Consider the following 19,246-nt stretch of genomic DNA (forward strand, 5'->3'; position numbering starts at 1 on the left):
GAGCCTTTTCCAAGCCTCGAGACCCTCGACGCGTCTTCGCGCATCACCTTCCATCGCTTTCGCGCGCGCGGCGGTGATCGTCGTAGCCCGCATTGCGTCTCTACCCTCGTGACGCCGGCGCCCTGCAGTAGCGCTGCCGATCCCCAGCCCCAGCCTCTCCACTCCCTCTGTTTCTCTCCTATTCTCTTTCCCTCACTCGCGTTCTGCGAGCTTCGGCGGTCGCCTTCGCACAGCCTTTCGACCCCGACGACAACGACAACATTTCACCATCGACACCGCGCCGCGCCTTTCTACATGCTGTCAACTTTTCGAAACAAACTTCTCGCGCAATTAAACGAAAATTATAGTTAGTTCGTTGGATTACGTCGTAATTACGTGCTCGATTGATTCGACCGGTTCCGTTGTTGCTGAATCGAATTTGACGAAAATTATTCTAATTTGCTTTCGAGTAATTTCAAGCGAAGCGACGTTGATAAATTTGAAGTAACTATTAGTTACCATGTCTGTTAGTTAAAATAATCAGAATTAAAATAATTATACATAGATAAGTGCAAGTGCGCTAAAAGAGAAGAATAAATACAAGATTGTGTATAAATACGCAAGAGTAACTTTATATGGAGATCTTAACATTTCACAGAAGTATAAAGTCTCAAAAATAAATAATTGCAGTCATTGTATATAGCTACATGTCAAGGCAGGAAGAGAATAAATTAAGTTATTATGGAGACAGTAATTAAATTTTTTTTAAACAAGTTTTTTTTTAAGTGTAGTTTTAAGTTTAATATTTTAATACTCTGACTCCGTTAATTAAATATCACATGGAGCAATCTAAATAGAACAGAGTAATGACTCAAGTTTCTATGTAGTATAATATGTACATTTATATAATTATAAAAATTTAATAAAAAATTATATGTATTAGACATAATGTCAACTATATAGTTTTTGTCTCTCTTTTTAATCTTCGATTTTTGCAACAGCGTGGCAATTTTCATAAAATACGTTTTTATTTATAAATAAAATATACTGGTAAATAGTAAAAAATTTATTCAGCAAAATAATTTTTTTTATCACACTACGAACGCGGTGTATAAAATTTTTTTTTCGAAATGTATTGTATGAAATGAAGAAAAGAATTTGCTATTTCTAGAACTAGATTAATTAAAAAAGGTATTACAATAAATTTTTTGGCATCTTGGAAAACCTAAGCTCGTATTTTTTTAGATCCCTTATACATCGTACTACTTATAGCGTGTTCTGTAGTAATGTCGGTAGTTAGCTGTACAGTTCTCGTTAAAACTTTTGGATGGAAAAGGAACGGCTATTGTTATAAGTACACGTACGCGGATATTCTTTTAATGATTTTATCTCTGTAGTAAAAATTTCCCAAAAGCATGGATTATTTCGATTATATAGGAGACTTAAATTCGCGTTGAATAACAGCCAAACTGTTTTTATTAATGGCTTTAGAATGGCAGATGAATTTATAAGTTGCCAATCCATAAAGGAAGAAAAGTCTGTTGAAACTATAGAAACAATGTTTGCACATCGATCAATGTTGCGCAAGAATTTTGGTGTCAGATTTTACGTGTATGTTTGGGATAAGTTCGAATTCATATAAAACCGTTCGGTAAAACGTGGAAGATAAATCTATATGATTTCGTGAAAGATAAATTTGTGATTTTCATGGATTTTATTTCATCTTTCACGTTTCATCAAATTATCATTATTCTAGGTGAATTTAACAGAATATCGAACAGTAGGATGATACTCATCGGAGTTAAAGCTCATCAGCATAATCAGTTAGCATTATTGCGTAAACAATGATCAGGATTTAACATGATAATACGAATTATTTCAGACTGCAAATCAAACGTCTGGCAATTACAGCTGCTGATTACAGCAAATAACTGGCAATTACAGAAACTTTGCATTTCTTCTTTCAGGCTTTCTGAATTGTTAGCAATCTTATTCGCAAAATCTTACGGCCAAGTTTTTATCATTTCGACGATTTTTCTGTTTTATGAAACTTCTGAGATTCGTAATATTCTTGATATTCTTGAAGAATTTCTAAACTTTTGTGATAAATCTTCAAGTTTTTGTTACATAAAGCGTTTCTTATATCAGTAGGTTGCGAGCAAATCGAAAAAAATATATTTTTTTAAATATATATTCTTTTATAATATATTCTTTCTCTGAAGATTTGCAGCGTATGTGCAAGTGCTCAATCTTTAATCCATAATCTACAATCCCTATTTTATTAGTAATCGGATAATCTTAAGATTTAATTAAATCGAACGATATCATGGCGAATGCTATAATAATAATACATCCGTTGCATAAATATACGTTCTGAAGAACGTATACCGTTGGAGAATTGAACGTTGCTTGGAGATGCACTCCGATCAATGGCAATAAATGCTTCTTAGCGATTTTGCCGAGACGATTAATACTTCGTACTGATCATTGGAGTAATCTGTTCAGAATAGTTAATCTTTAAAGGCATATATATGTATGTCTCGATAAATTCGCGATTGTTTTTTATTCTTGCGACTTTTTTCATTCTCTTTTAATTTGATTAAAAATCAGGCAAAGGCTAAAGTTTATTCTGAAGCAACAGTCAATGATTACGATGATTGACATTGAATAAGGTTTACCCATTTTTTCAGAAAGAAGTAGGTACAAAATTAAAGAAAATGCTATTAATTTTAGCTGAAAGTATCATGATTTCCGTTAGATTGTTATAGATAATTATTCCAATTATTACAAAAGATTTTTAGATACATGAAACTGCCTAGATAGAGGATCAAAATAAATATGAGAAAATGTGGGACACGCTTTTGTATCGATATTGTTATTTTTATACTTTTTATAATACTTATAGGTAAAATTATAATTTTTGTAGTTTTTAGAGTTTTATTCTACTCTATATACAGAGACTGTGGATGGTTTGCTTAAAGTTTACTTTAAATTTCCAATCTTTAAGCCTTAAAGGCTAATCCATCGATAATATTATCGTATTATATAGGCCGACATTGACGGTCGCTTAACGATGAATGCAAAGAGTGTGTCGTTTCCCATTGCCCTGGTTAGTTTCACGAAACATTTTGTCGAGGCGGCGACCCACGGCTTATCCATCACGGAATCATTAATCATTCGATCGTACTTTCTTAAATGTATGGTAATGTAGGGTGTGATGTTATAATACGGTCGCTCTCGCCATAAATAACGATGCACATGAAAAGTACATCTATCGGGATTATCGCACGATCGAGAGATATACGATTCATCTGTGAAGATAATCTATGCTCTATGCATGCTACTTCAAACGAAGTTGTTTTATTGAATTATGGCATGCCTCTTTAGCTAACTATATACATATTAAATAAATGCAAAGATATCCGTTTATTTGTAACTCATAATTTGCATTAATTTTGTACAATCCGATAAACTAAATCGCGTTCTTGTGTTTAGCGTCTAGCCTAAAGCGCAATTATTACAGGCAACTATAATGTGCTACAAATACAACTAATTCATTGGTTTCATTGGTGGTTAAAAGATTTTATTAACATTTTCTCAATTAAATATATATAGGATATTAGTACGTCATAATTTAAAATTGTTTTGGAAACAATACAGTTTTAATTAAGAAAATGAAGGTAAATCTCTTGCATGATTGAGGAAAGCAATGATTGCCACACGGTGCTATCTCCATTATTATTGTTTTTGCGGATTTATATTGTTTTTGCGAAATTCTTTTGAAAATTTATCTTACCTATTATTAGTATATTATATAAAACAAACGCTTTTTAAAGTATTTAATAAAATTTATTTAACATATTAACTTGAGTATTTTATAAAAATGCATATATAAATGATGATATTGAGAGAAATGGTTTAATGTATATAAGTAATGTAATTTTGTAATGTTTTTGGAAAATTATTTGCATTAATTATAACATGTATGTTCTCCTGTTATTTTCATTCGCTATGTTTAGTTGAGACAAAGCACATACAATTTTACTAATAAAATTAAATCATTATCATTGATTCATCTATAATTGGTTTTTAGAGTGTTTTCGATATTTCGTGAGAGAATTAATGTTTGTACGTTACGAACTAAATTGCAAATTAAACACGTTGCAATAAAATATGTTGTTAAATAAATCAATATATATGTATATTAGATAGTATTATAACCTGATATAATATTTTATCTTCAATTAAGAAAAATCGAATTTTCGACTATGTTTTCATGTCAGTTCTATAGCACCTTGTGCATATGAAACAAACTGAATGTTTCGCACTGAATATCTTACATCTTGCCAAATATTTTATCGAATTTATAACAGAACTTGATTTATACACATATTTCTTATCAATGCCATAAATCTTGTATGGAAAATAAGTGAAATAAATTTAACAACGAACAGTCTGCGCTAATAAATTGTATAATGTTTACGTGATGTTCACCGGAATTCGGTGATGTCACCGAAACGTCATGTTTCTTGGACCTGATGGTCGTAGGAAGTGGATCGCTGACGAGCGCGAGATATTTTCTAACGTATCTGCCATAGCCGAGCAATTTATTTTCTTGATGCGCACAATCGGGACATCGTCAGCATGTTTCCTGCTCTTGACGCGCTCATATCGGTAGGGAAATCGAATAAGGAGGACGGTGCAGCCGGCAATAAATCCCAGACCGCGCGCCGAGACACTTCCAACGGGGATTTATTTCATGGCAATTTACTTGATTCCCGTGCGTATGGCCGCGTCGCCCCGGTTATTGCCGTGAAATTAGGGCTTCCCCCGTTTGACGTTTCACTCGATTACGACGCGGCTTCTCCTTCGCCTCCTCGTCCTCTTGACACCGTCGCGTGTGCGCCCCTGGGTAAAAATAACGCGTTTTAGCCTTGCTCCGTACAACACGGAGCGATCTTTACCCGGACCAGTTACGAGCCGGTGGTTAACCCACATTGCGGAAAGCGAAGTTGGGAAATCGAGTTAACTTCTGCTCTGCCTTCCATCACTTTTTTTGAAAATGTTTATTTAGGACGCATTAATTGCATGTATTCGTACCTGAGTGAATTTTTTCCTTCTCACTGTGAAGATTTTGGAAGTACAGATAAAGAAATTAGATGAACTAAATATATGTTTTTAAAAACACATCTTATATTTGAATATATTGAAAAACGGAAAATAAATTATTTTTTTTCTCATAAATTTTTATATAAACTATTACATCAATTTTTGTACAAGTTGTGACATGCGTAATTTACAATTTAATTCAATTTGTGATAACTTCACCAAAACAAATAATAAAAAATTAAAAAATGTTATCTTATTTTATTAATGCCTTGCAGTTTTAATATAAGTTGTGTCTTTTATTTAAAATGTATTTTTTACTTTATTTACACGGTTACTTATTTCATATACTATCAATATTGGATTTATCGCATATTTTTATCATCTATATTATTACGATGTGAATAAACAGAATCTATTAAGAGTCAGTATAAGACACGTAAAAAGCACGAAAAATATTATGGTAGCTTATCTCTTTACGACTATACAATGTGTTTTACTTGCTATAAAATAATAACAGCCCATAAATAAAACGTGATATTAGTTACAATTAGAGACGACGGATTAATTTGGGCGCGTGACAGAATTCAGTTGACTCATAAAATTTATATGTTTGACTCAACTGAAATCTGAAAATTAGCAAATTACTTGTTTTCAACGGACTTTGGCATTGAATCCGGGGACAAAACGACCGGAAAGTTTACGAGCGGACGTTTTATCGGCGTGACGGTTGACCCGAGTGGGTGTCTTTAAAACGTGTTTTTCATTCCGGATTTCTCGGGATGCGCGCCTTCCGCAATTCAAGCGAGCCGCGTTAAATGCATTAATCTCTCACACGCGAGCTCCATCCTCCCGTTCGCGAATGTTCGCGCGGACCTTTTACTTTTAGAGTAATGGAACAATAAGCGTGGGGTCCGTTCGTGTCGACACAGCGCGGCGGAGACGCTTGATCTTCGTAGATCCGAGAACGTCGAGAATCTCCTCGCTCGACACGCCGAGAATCTCCGCGATTAACATATAAATGAAGAAATTTAAATCTAATAAAGCCACCCCGATCTGGCAATTACGTTTTTCTTCGTAAATCTCGGAACATGCGATGAGTATCTAAATTGCTATAATAATGGTTTCTCTATTGGAATGACGCTGATCTGATTATTACTAACATTTAAGGGATTGTCGCTGAGATATCTTGATGATCGCTCTTGATCCAAATAGTAATATTAGAACATTCATTTTGACGGTATCTCGTGCAAGGATTGGATAGTTTTATACTAATATGTATTAGGTACATAAACAGTATTAGGTACAATTTACAAATTACGGTCAATTTACAAATTATGCATTGTGAGATATAGGCTGATGGCAGAGAACGAAACGTAAATTCCTCTGAACTTTTATATGCAACTACATTTATTATATTGCAAATTTATTCGCGGAGTTGCAAATATGCCCAAGCAGTTGCCAGCATTGCGAGCATACGCTAACGTCACATTTGCATTGCTTTTTTTTGCATTTTATTTACCTATATTTTTTTTATATTTTTCAACGAAATAACAACAGGCAGTAAGGTGCGTTAACAGAGTATGTTTAAATGTAGTAGCAGACACGATATAATCTTGAAAACACACAAATAAACCGCATGAATCCGAAAATGTAAGAAAAGATTGTCAAATTGTGGAAAGTGGTTATTTTTGCGGGAAAGTGATTGATAAAGTAGTTAAAGTAGTATTTATAAAATGGTTATTTTTATGAGAAATTATCTCTAACGCGGAAGCTAACGGAATTTCTTGTCATTTCTCCCGACCCAGTTGCGAATCTACTATAGACCGAAGTCAAAGCCGGGATATAACCTAGATTTAAGTCAGATCTAATCCGGAACTATGGAGATCCATGCTAACTTGTCTTCAAGGTGTTACGACGGGGACACTGCATTGTCATGTAACTACTTGTCTTCTACACGTGGCAATTGTGCTGCATTTCTGCGCGATTACTGTAAACCACTTGAGAGAAGACAAGTTATATAGTTAATTCAAATAATTCAACTTCTCGACACTCTGCATAAAATGTCTGATATTATGAAAAGCAAGTAAAAAAATCAGAATAAAATCAAGTGGGTCAAATAGATTGAATATTTCTTTTTTTTTTGTGAAGGATAACGTGACAGGTGCATAAAAGAAATAAGATAATTGTCAATATCATTCACAAGTTATAAAATGAATATTATGATAAAAACGGTATTTCTTCATGCTCAAAAACAAGTACTTAACTAAACATTTTAATATCTTGTTAAATAGTAATGTAAGCTATTTTATCGAGTACGATTTCCTGTCCGAAATTATTTCTAAGACTTGAACTGTTATCAGTAGAACTCAAACTTTCAAGAAACAAGTATTTCTCGCTTGAGGAGAGCGTAATCGTCATAATTTAACTTTTCCGCCGTGATTTCAGTAGCAAAATTATTTCAGCAGAGTTAATAATTCGATAAGACGATGTAACTTGAATTTTCTTATCGCAATTCAAATACTTTAGTTCAGAATGACGTAGAAGATTTTAAAATCAAAAGAGATAAAAAAAAAGATTTTTACTTAATGTATATATTTTATATATTTTGCATGATATTTTAAAATTCTACATTGATGTATATTATAGTTTTGCAATTTAAAAGTTATTCAAGCGCGCGCTCCTAAAATTCAAAAAATAAAACATTATGAAAATTCTCGCTTGCGTCACTTCGTGCATACACCGTGCATTCAATGGACCTCACTTTGAAGCTATGAAATTTTGTCCGATTAAAAGCACGACCAAACTTTAGATAATACTGACTCACTAATTCAAACTAGAATAATTCTCGCCGTTTGTTCGCTCCCCTGCCTTCCCCACAGATTAGGACGAGATATATCGACGAGAAATTCAGCAATAATATTGGGACAGGCGAGATTCGAGTTCGAGCAAATTAATTCTACGTACCAAGTAATAACTTTGCAGGTTGAATCGTTATTTAACATACGACAGAACTCGGGGATGGCCGGCCGAAACCTAAAATAAATTACCTGTCGTTACTAATTAACCAATTAACGGCGAGCGAAAAGACAGTTTGTCACTGGGCCGTGCCCATCCGTCTCGCTACGACATCGAAATCGAGTTTGAAGCTTAATTAACGAAGCTAATTTGAAGTTGACCACCATTTGCCCAGCGAACCACGTTTCGTGGGCTCATGGATCCGCCATCTTCATAGTTTACCACATAATCTTCTCTCCTATATCGTGCAATTAATTTCTGAAAGTTTCATTTATCATTACCGAAATTTTTATCGGTTGTCGTACTTCCTAAATTTTAAAATGTATTGAAATAAATTGTCCGTAAAACGTAAAAGATATATTCTTATTATTTGTGTAGTGTAAGTGCAAGTCTTGGATTAAAGTTTTTATGATCAGTGACATAAAATTCTGAACCTACGATGTCTTTACATTTGAAAAATTAATACTTATTTCAGATTTCAATTTCTACGAGAAAAACCGCCTGCATGATGATATTTGAACTTTCGCTTAAATAAATTAAGCTATAGCTATCTCTTAAATATTATGACTAATACTGTGATATAATAATATTATTTAAATGCTGATTGCGTCCGAGCAATCTTCATAAGGAGTAAAATAGGTTTTGCAGACAGAAGATCTGTTTCTCGAGTCAACAACGATATTTGCAATGAACTACGTCGTTGCCAGATGAAAATTATCAGTTTCTATCGTCGAGTTTCTACTGAATCTTGCTCTACTCGTCTAAGACAACGGCGGAAGTGTCGATAAAAACCGCGGCGAATGTTCTCGCTCGAACTTTAATTATTCGCATAAAACTCGCCAGGAACGCTCGTTTCCGTTTTATGATTCTGACGATGGAAAAATGGCGAAGGAAGAATGAATTCGAGGCGCGGCCGCGCGACGGGAACTGAAACATTCTCTCTTTCTCTCTCGTTCTCTTTTTTTTTCTGAAAACGTATCGCGGGATGTATTTCGTAGTTGGTAGTAGGTACTTTCGTTGGACTTTTGTCAACATAAACTGTTGATAGTTTATAAACGAGTTGAATGGAGGAGAATGTAAAAAGATACGATATCTGCCTATCTGTTTTTTCTTTGAACTGTTATTTGCTTAAAATTGATCAAAGTTACGCGAATTATCTTAAGAAGTGGAACATGAGCAAATTATAGAGGGAAAAAAAGAAATATAAGAGAAGAGATCAAAATCTGATAAATTTAGAAATTTGTAAAACCGTATTTTGAATACGATTTTAAAGTTTGTATGTACGAATAGAATTTTCTAAAACTTTGATATATAAATTCGAAGACTTTAAATTGCCTATATCATTATCATCATACTTATTATTATTAGTTTCATAATGACAATGAAACATGAATTAATATGAGTAAAAGAGAATGAAAGAACTGAAATTAATGGTATTTCCTTTTCCTTTTTTCCTTTTTTAATTAACTGGTCTTTTGAAATCCTCGACAGATATTCATGTTAGTATTCGATTATCTGATGGAATTACATTTATCTGACGTTGTTATTATGTAACAAGCGATGCTTTTAGTAATTTAACCGCACATTTCGACAAGGATGTATGGAATGCGTCTTTAGTTAAACGTGCCTTGAGGCATAGACGTAAGTAACTGTTGGAGGAAGATGTCTCGTGAAGTAGAGCGTTGAGAGACGAGTAGTAATCGACGACACACAAGTCAGCCAGTGCACTACGCGCACAAAGGCTGCCTCCCTTCGGCCGCGCGCCGCGATGGGCGACGTTCCTCGCGCATTTCTCCGGAAGTTTCATTTGCCATACCACGATTTATACGAGTCGCCGAGACTCGGACGAATGGGACGGTCGAGGAAAACGGGAGACCTGTTGGTCGGTTATCGTTAGATCATGGAATCTACAAATTTTCCGACTGCCGGACCTTCCGTTCTCAGAATAGTTGCTCAAGTACGTTTCGCGGCTTGAAAATTATCGCATTTGGATGTACGGTATTCCTCGATTTTCTCTCCGAAAATGGTAAAATTAATTAATTTATTACGACATAAACTAATGTATTAAAAATTATTATTATTATTATGTTTCTTGTTTTTTCTATTTAAATTTTTTATAAGTATGATATTAGTCTGCGTGACCTACTCGGGTCCTCAAAGCTAAAATAATTGTTTATAGTAATAACGACAAGCAAGAAAAGTTGTAATATTTCTTGATTATATTAGATATCATATCTTTGAATTAAAGAATATTTTTATCTTAACGGTCGAATTTTTTTTCATAATTGTCAAATATATGCAATATAAACATTATTGGCAAACATATCTGATGAGATATTAATTTTAATACTTTTTTTTATTGTTTAATATTGTTAAAAAAAATTTTATGTAGCATTACCTCATTTAATAAATATTGCAAATCGATAAACGTACTTGTGTATATGACCATGCGACCATCAAGAATAAATATTGACCGAATGACATATTGCCTCTAGCTATTAACTCCTCGCTAATGCACCGCTGGTAATAATTATTGCTGCTCAGCCCTGTTATTGGCGGACGCTGGGCTGTGTCAGTGTTTGCCGTAAATGTATGGATAAAGTATGTATAATATTGATCTCCTCTTTCCCTCTGTCATTAAGAGGACCTGCAATATCCATTCTATATTATTTAAGCTTGAAAATTTTACGGAAAAAGCGGAAAAAGTGTTAATATAAAAAATCATGAGAGAACAATTAAAAAACTTGCAGCTTACATTCAAGTTAATATTTTTCTTTAAAATCTTATTTTACATTATTTATGCAATCACCAAACATGCATGGAATATACTCACGAATTGTGCGCAGCTATTCTACGCGAGGATAAAATTAACGGGGATGCTGCACACTTTGGGAAGTACTACGCGGTCTGCTTTGTCGACGTATAAACCTGCCGCTCTATCTCTCGCGAAATATAAACAACAGGCATTGAAGCACTTCAGTATTTCACATTGATTTATTCGTAACAATGATGATCAGCGAAATCGCGTTCTGTACTGCATTTGAGACACTCTAGAATACTGCGGTATTCGATACCGAAATGTAGGAGAGAATTGCTGTTGTATCGAGCTATCTTTGTTTAAAAATTGAAATGCTATATATTTATTTAGAAAAAAATATATTTTTATATTAATATTAATGTAGCTTAATAATATATAGAATTAGCTTTTTATGTAGCGTGGAAAAGTTAAGACCTGTCAGATTATTAAATCGAACAAACATAAGTGTTGCTCATTTAATATAATAAAACTCGATTCTCTTGCGGTAGGAATATAGAAATATTGGAGCATAAATGTATCTGTCCTCTCGTCTCGCGTGCTCTCTTGCATGGAGGAAAGTATAATGAATTTGCCGTACCGGCTTGTAAAACTCCGGACCATATGAAATGCAGGTTTTTCCTCAGTTTTTAAATAACTGGAAAACATGAGTGCCCATGGAAGAAAGCGGATATAATGGATGAGATTTTAAGTGGATTTATCTGTTTATCGCTCGCGCTTTTGCCCATTCATCGTGCACACGTCATGGTAGTTTCTCCTGCAACGCACATACCTATAAAGGATTCGTATTACATTTTAACGTGAACTTTCGCTACATGCATTAATCGATAATTTGATTTCAAAGTATTAGGACATTACACGTTGACCTGAGATCAAGAGATCAAGAAATTTTGGCGTAAAAAGATGTTATTGATTAAATCGTGCTGTAATGTATGAAATAAAATTTGTCATCTTTATGGAACATCTAAAAAGATATAGCTATGATGACTTTATAATTAAAATCGAATAAATCCTATAGTGTGTGTTGAAGATGGAAAAAATTCTAAGTTGAGACTTTATAAAACTTTTTTCTCTTTTTAATTTATGATAAATTCGTTTCAATAATTGAAAATATTTTTGCCGATATCATTGCTGTTAAATGGATGCGTATACATATGTCACTGCACGCACGTCGCGTAGTAATTGTGATAGTGTTTCGATTTCATAAGGGCGATACGATAAATAGGTAAATAACGAGTTTGACCGAGCCGCTGATAACCGCAAAACGCGCATAAATGTGAGATAATCTGAAACAACGTGGTGGCCGCTTTTGGGAATACCGAAAACGATTGTGCATTTTCGAGATCCGCGATACAATGCAACGCCATGCTATACGGCGAGGATGGCCGTGTTGTAATCTTTGATTTATCTATTTAATTATTCGCATGATAGAGAGCACATTTCGCGTTGAATTTCAGGAGGTCCCTCGTCGCTCGTTAATATATTACACGGGGATATACCGGAAAATTCATACCTATCCATGATATAATAGTTCGCTGTGTCGAATTTGACGAGAGCTTACTTTGGACGAAAATATGACAGCAGACTACCACATTCAACTTTTGGATTAAATTCGAGATTAAAATTTTATTAATATAGATTGACGCATCTTTTTTTGGCTTTCGAAGTTAATATCGAGTTAGTATAGCGATGGATTTCTATATAAAAGATAGAATTGTAGGATCATCAGTGGCCATCTTTTTGCGAACATGCACGCGTTAAATTTGCTTTGGTCAGGCAGTGTTATACATATATATATATAGATATATAGAAGCTTCGATGTGGTCACTTGCTCACTCGCTGATGAAATTTTCATTTAAATCATATTACCGTAAAAGGCAGACGGTGGCGAATAGATTTTATGACTAAATCTAATCTTACTGTCGCAAGCTGCGTCTTTGGCTAGGCTGCATATATACACATTCGTGATATTGAGAAAATTATGAATCAAACAAATTTTTATACGAGAAGAAAGTTAAAAGGCATTTGGGTTTTTAAACTATTCCAGAATTGGATAATTGAGCAATATTAGTGATTTACTCAATTTTTTAATTGAGAATTTTTTATTCCGAGATTATGCTGTCATAATTTTTATCGCACTCTTCTTTTGTAATTGTGATTTATAAAATATATCTATCTTCAGTATATAGCAGGAAAAAGAACAAACATGCACAGAGAAGAAGAGAGCAAATAGCAAGTTATCATGTTTTTCCTCTCTGTCGTGAAATTGCAAGGCAGAGATTTCTTTCCCGCCACACATAACGACTCAATATTGCAACTTTTCCCTCATGAAAACTCTTACTTGTTTGTTTCAGGAGAGTGGTGTGGTGTCGGCCACGGCGCTGCGAGATGTCAAGAAAGGTAAGACTCGAATTGAATTTTTCGAAACGTTGATCGCGCGTATATACCGCCGCCCGCCACCGCGGCGACGTTGAATGAAATTTTCAGAAACCTATTTCCGCAACAGTCGCCGTGTCGGCGTGTTACAACTTTTGCAACGCGTTCGCGCGACCGACAGTTTTTGACCTCACGTTACATAGCATCACATTTTGACGAGCATTTTGAAATGTCGTTTCGTCACCAGTCGCTGCGACGTGTTCCGTAAAAATAAAAGGTATACCGCCCGCATTTTGTGCACAATCAACGTAATGATGTGAACGTGCTGCGCGTGGCAATGGAAGCACGACGTTTCGGGAACGTTTAGCTAATTGAGGATAAATTAGCTAATATAATATATTGTTTAAACAATAATGAGATCGTATACGTTGATATTTATTGAATAGATTATATAGTTAATCGAATTCATATGTCTCCTACAACAGCTTTATAGAATCAAACTGCACATGTCAGCACTGCATTACCGATTTATTAGTGTATCTATTGTTTATATGCAATTATTTATATATCGTGATAAAGTAATAATCTGTATTATAATTTGTGTTTGAAATATTGCAGAAATAATTTTAAAGCTTTTAATATATAGATATTGCCTTAAGATATTCTGTCGCTATCAGCGTAAATTTTTTCGTTCACGTTAGATTAATAATAGTGCAGACATTGATAAATTGTTGATGTATTTAGTAATATTTTTTACGATTCTAATTAGAAAAAGTTTTTTTACGTATGTGTATTTGCATCACGTTAAACAATATACTATAATAATGAAGAATTATTATTATTTACGCATATTATAGACTTTTTTATATTTAACCAATTCATTTCCATTAAATACCTTTAGCTCGTTACCTAGTATGGCTTGTTACGGCACACGTCGCGGCAATTGCTAAAATAATTTTGATGTGAAATCATGAATTAATATATGGATCAATAATTAAGCCATTTTATATTTTGATTTACGAGGGCTATTCCACAATCAACCTCCGTTTGGCTGGTAAAAAATTCAAAACTAGAGAACAAAATTTATTACGTACAAAACTTACAATTGCATTTAGTTTTTCACATAGTCGCCAACCAAATTCAGGCACTTGTACTGTAGTACCAGTTTTTGCAATTCTTCGTTAAAGAATAGCGCTACCAGGGCATTCAGCCAGTTGTTGACTCCATCCATGAGCCTTCGATTTTTATTGTTAGTGGTGACTATGTGGAAAAGTAATGCAATTGTGTATGTAATAACATTTTTTTCACTATTGTTGAATTTTTTTTTGCCGTCGGAGATTGATTTTGAATAACTCGTATATATTATAGATATATACTTATTATATATACGTATATATATGTAATAAACAAAAAATATAGAATAAATAGCCAAATAAGCATGAAAAATTCGGATCAAAAATCTTTTCTAAAATATTAGATTTTTAAACAGAATTTAGACTCTTGACCAAAATAATAAAACTTGAATATTCTTATTGATTATACTCGCAATTCTTGACGTGAATAATAAATAGTGTCAGTATAATAAATCTTATGTTAATGAATCTGGAAAGAATTTTAATAGACTTTTGTATTTCTCACTTTCATAACGAATATGAAAAGTGAGATGCTTATAAGATCGTGAAAAATTATAAAAAAGAAACGATAAGATGTTTCCAGACTCGCATACTGTTCCCAAAACTTTCTAAAAACTACTTACAATGCTTGCAGTGAGGCTGCATTTGACCTCTTTTAAAGCAATTAAGACTTAATATTCCATAATCTCTTTAATTAATGCTTCTAACGTGGTTGGGTTTAAAAACGCAGTTAGGACCCGAACGCAGTTAGGACCATTTTTAAGATTTTTATACATTTTTTTACAGAAAATAATGCTTGAGTATTTCACGGCTTTCGTAGTACTTGTAAAACTTTTTTAACTTAAACTTGCGAATATATTAGATTTAGAAAAATGTGCAAATCAGATATATAGTTTTAGCGATGTATTAAAATTTCTAAAAATATTAAAATTTTGTATTAAAATTTCTAAACGTATATTAATTGCACGCATAAAACAAATGATACATAAATTAAATTTAATTGTTTCGAGTCTAACTATATAGGCCTAAGAGATACTGATTGAAAAAATAGCCTTAAGTATGATAATTCTTGAAACTATATTTCTACTCGACATTGCGAACAGTCCTGCTGATCCAGGCTGATCTAATAAGCACCGCTGGCTGCAGGCTAATCTCACGCATCCCTAAATCGCATACACGTTGCGTTTCAACCATCAGAATAGGTATCGGAGCGTAAGCGCTACAAGTTTTCGATTAATTATAACCTTCTGCTCCAATTTCTAAAACAATCGCTTTAGTAGCACGCACGTCATAACTTGCCCACGTTCGGACATTGTCGCGGGAGACGCGGGATATTGATTTCTCAGTCCTCTTGAATGAGGCGTGTCTGTACCCTTTACGGAATGACCATTTCAATTACTTTCGGCTTTACCCTGAGATTATCCTGTATTATATTCCAAAGCGCGAGATTATCATAAACGATTCCCGATTCAGATAGATGATATACATAAAGTACTGCTTTTGTGTAGTCCGACGATCGGATCGGTCGACGTATCAGCGAGGAAATGCTTGCGTTAGATTTAACGTTATGTGATATTGAGGTAATGCGCATAGTTGTGCTGAGCTTCCTCGTATTATTCAAACTTCATTTGCCCTTTCGGTCGCTCTGTTAAATCGGACTGTTCTACAGAGGTCGGAATTTTATATACCTATTCCATATTTATTTCTTTCTTTAAAAACGTCAAAGAGATAACATGGTTCTATTGAATCAATGGCTTTAAGCTTTGGCGGCGCACGATATATTATACACGACAGTTACAATACAAAGCCATCTCTTTCATCTCGTTTTTTATCCATGTTCGTCTGATGATTTTATTTTATCACTATATTCTGCCGCAATTTATCGGTCACTATAAATAATGTTAGAGAAATTCAATTTCCTTATTTAATCTATCTGCGCTATAAAAAATTTCTTATTCAGCAATGTCTTTAAAATTTGAAATATGTACACAGTTTATTAATAAGTATTAATATATAAATACATATACATCTTTGTACAATATATAAACACATATACATATATACATGTAAAACACGGTAAATAACAATTTAATTTAATTGACGAGTCTAAATAAAATAAGGCAAAAAAAACGAAAGTTTTAATCTTATACATATTTAAAACTTCAATTTTTTTTAACATTAGTACCTCGAGTTTTCTCTTTTATTTTCCATAATTCTGATTTTAATAATTCCTCAAAAGCTTACTGGAAAAGAAGCAACTTACTTTTATACTGCTTGCAATTTTCTTAAGGATTCTATTTAAAATATTTAAGATTAAGAAATTTAAAAAGAACCTTAACTTTGACACACACAAATAGATAAATATCTGATGCACGAAAATCATACTAACTGTTGGTATTAACGAGTATTTTAAATTAAAGATTATTATATACAATTATAGTGATGTACTGATAAAAATCTAAATGGTCGTTAAACATCTGGTCTTTTATCTCGTATGTATCGTATGTACTCTCGACATATTAGAATGATAGCGAAAACCTCAAATTCAAATATACAATTGCATACAGTGTTAAGTTTGGGATACGGTCTGTAGGTCTGCAGTAGGCATTTCAATTTTACTTTGAGTAGAGCTGCCGACGCTTTAATTGAAGCACCGGTAGAATTCAGGAGAGTTTACGGACGAGTCGATGAATTTCGCACTACAGGCGATTTCGCGATGCGAGCTATAGCTTCTCTTTCTCTATACAGCTGTGCAGCCGATGTTTACCAAGTTCTTCGCTAAGCAGAAATAATCGGACCCGCCGGCGCTCTCTCTCTCTCTCTTCCTCTTTCTCTCTCCCGATCAATACGCGTTTATCAGCGTTCTCGAGCTGTATAGCGTACGAATCCTTTGAAAAGATAAAGCACAGAATATAAATATTTGACAGCGCGGAATAGCGCGGTATAAACACGTTTCGCATATTTCCCCTCCGGCGGCGAGGATCCGCATTTTAATGCCATCGCTCGCGAATTTATTCGCGGGTAACGGCGTTTACGCGCAGATATAAATAACGCGAAAACTATCTCGCGCGATAATAAACCTTTGCAGTGCGATATTTCGCTCAACGAAACGCATCAAACCGACACGATGCGACTGCACTTTTCCTCGTTTCCTCGTTTTTCTCTCTGCGTGTTTTCGTCAGCAGCCGGAACGTAAATCAGCCGGTACCGTTGGATAGATAATACTTTTTGGACTCTTTTGGCAAATTTTTCTTATTTTCTTTTAGCGGAAATAACAATAACTTGATATGTATCTCTCTCGACGTGAACTTCCCTTTCGTTCATTGTTCGTAATGTTTTATGTTTGCAATAATTTTAACGAGATGAATTTATCAGTATTTACATATGTATGTACAGATAGAATTTCTGAAGATAAGGCACACATAGTTATTTTGAAAATTATTTTATTTGATATAAAATAAAACATTTGTGTGGAAATTTTATGAAAATTTATAAAAGATCGTATACGTGTTATAAACGAGTGAGGTTGACGATCTCCGACGCAATCGCACGTTATACACGCATGTCGCAACGCATATATGCTTTGTCGCGCGTGTGAAGTTTACGTCGCGTCAGTGCAGTACGGCGAAATTGCGATGTTATAAAAATATACTTTCGACACAGCCGACGTATCGAGGAGTCGCAAAAAGTCGTAGAGTCAGGCCGCGGAAGTGATCGCCCCGTCGCTGAGCGACGTTTTTATTACGCCGGCCGCGCCGTGACGCATCTCTGCGTCTTGCGGGTATTTTCCGTTCCCAGCCGGCGTGTCCGCCTTCGTTTTACCCCTTTTACGTCAACACGTTCCGCACCATTGGAGTATAAACGTAATAGGAGAGAGATAAAAGAGTGGGAAACTCATGCCGGCGGAACGTGCGATGTACTTCCATGAACCCCTTGTCAATAATTTGCATGTATGTATCCGAGGCGCGCGCGTTTGCGTAAAAAATCGGTTTCAATTATCCCCTATCAAAGACAGTCGTATCTGTTTTGATATCAGTAAATTGTAATTTTAATATTTTGCCATTAATTTTTGTTTCGCATTTGCAGTCGACGAAATGAATGACAGAGTATAAGTTCTGCTGAAAAAGAGTGATGGCATTTAATGACCATCAGCTAAGGATTGACAGATTAGTTTATTTCGGCCGATGATTGCGTGGGAATCGTAGAAGTTCGTCAACCTTTGACATGCTTACTTTTTGAAATTAATTTAATTTAAAAAAGTACGCATATTTATTCCGATTAGACCACAATTTTTATTGTGCACGTATATAAGTACATTCCATCCTCTTTAAATTTGAAAACATATTCTATCTTTTGAATAGAACAGTCAATATGTATTGACTGTTCAGCGAACAGGTGATGATATCGAACGTTCAATCGTCCAAGTGAAACTTATATGAATATTTCGTCACATATACTAAGGCTAGATACAGTAGATACTATATAGTTTCTCGAGAGAAATTGGAATATTTTTAATAAGAAAATTAAGGTGGAGAAAGCTAATATTTAGATTATAAAATAAAATTAGATGCAAATGTATATAGGTAATCTATTTTTTAATTTGCTCTCTTTCTCTCCTTTAAGATTTATTATACATTTTTTTATTATTTTAAGCATGGCATAATATATTTTTCTTTTAAATCTTTAAATTTTAGACAGAAACTTTGTATTTATATAAAGATTTAATAAAATTGATTTTATCTCTTTTTTACTTAAATTAATTAAACTCAATTAATAAAATATACATTTGTAATAAACATATACATATATGTATAAGATA

At 33.9% G+C, this 19,246-nt stretch overlaps 2 protein-coding genes across 3 annotated transcripts in view; both read left to right on the forward strand.

Moving 5' to 3' along the window:
* Positions 1 to 19,246, forward strand: part of Nca (neurocalcin homolog) — a 159,933-nt gene that overhangs the window by 25,463 nt on the left and 115,224 nt on the right. The gene's annotated exons all lie outside the window — the stretch shown is intronic.
* Positions 1 to 19,246, forward strand: part of LOC139809641 (neuronal calcium sensor 2) — a 148,287-nt gene that overhangs the window by 24,777 nt on the left and 104,264 nt on the right. The window contains exon 2 of the mRNA XM_071772703.1: positions 13,273 to 13,318. The gene's annotated coding sequence lies outside the window, so the exon portion shown is untranslated. The remainder of the gene's footprint in view (positions 1 to 13,272; positions 13,319 to 19,246) is intronic.

Source organism: Temnothorax longispinosus, chromosome 3 (assembly GCF_030848805.1).
Source record: "Temnothorax longispinosus isolate EJ_2023e chromosome 3, Tlon_JGU_v1, whole genome shotgun sequence".
Lineage (NCBI taxonomy): Eukaryota > Metazoa > Arthropoda > Insecta > Hymenoptera > Formicidae > Temnothorax > Temnothorax longispinosus.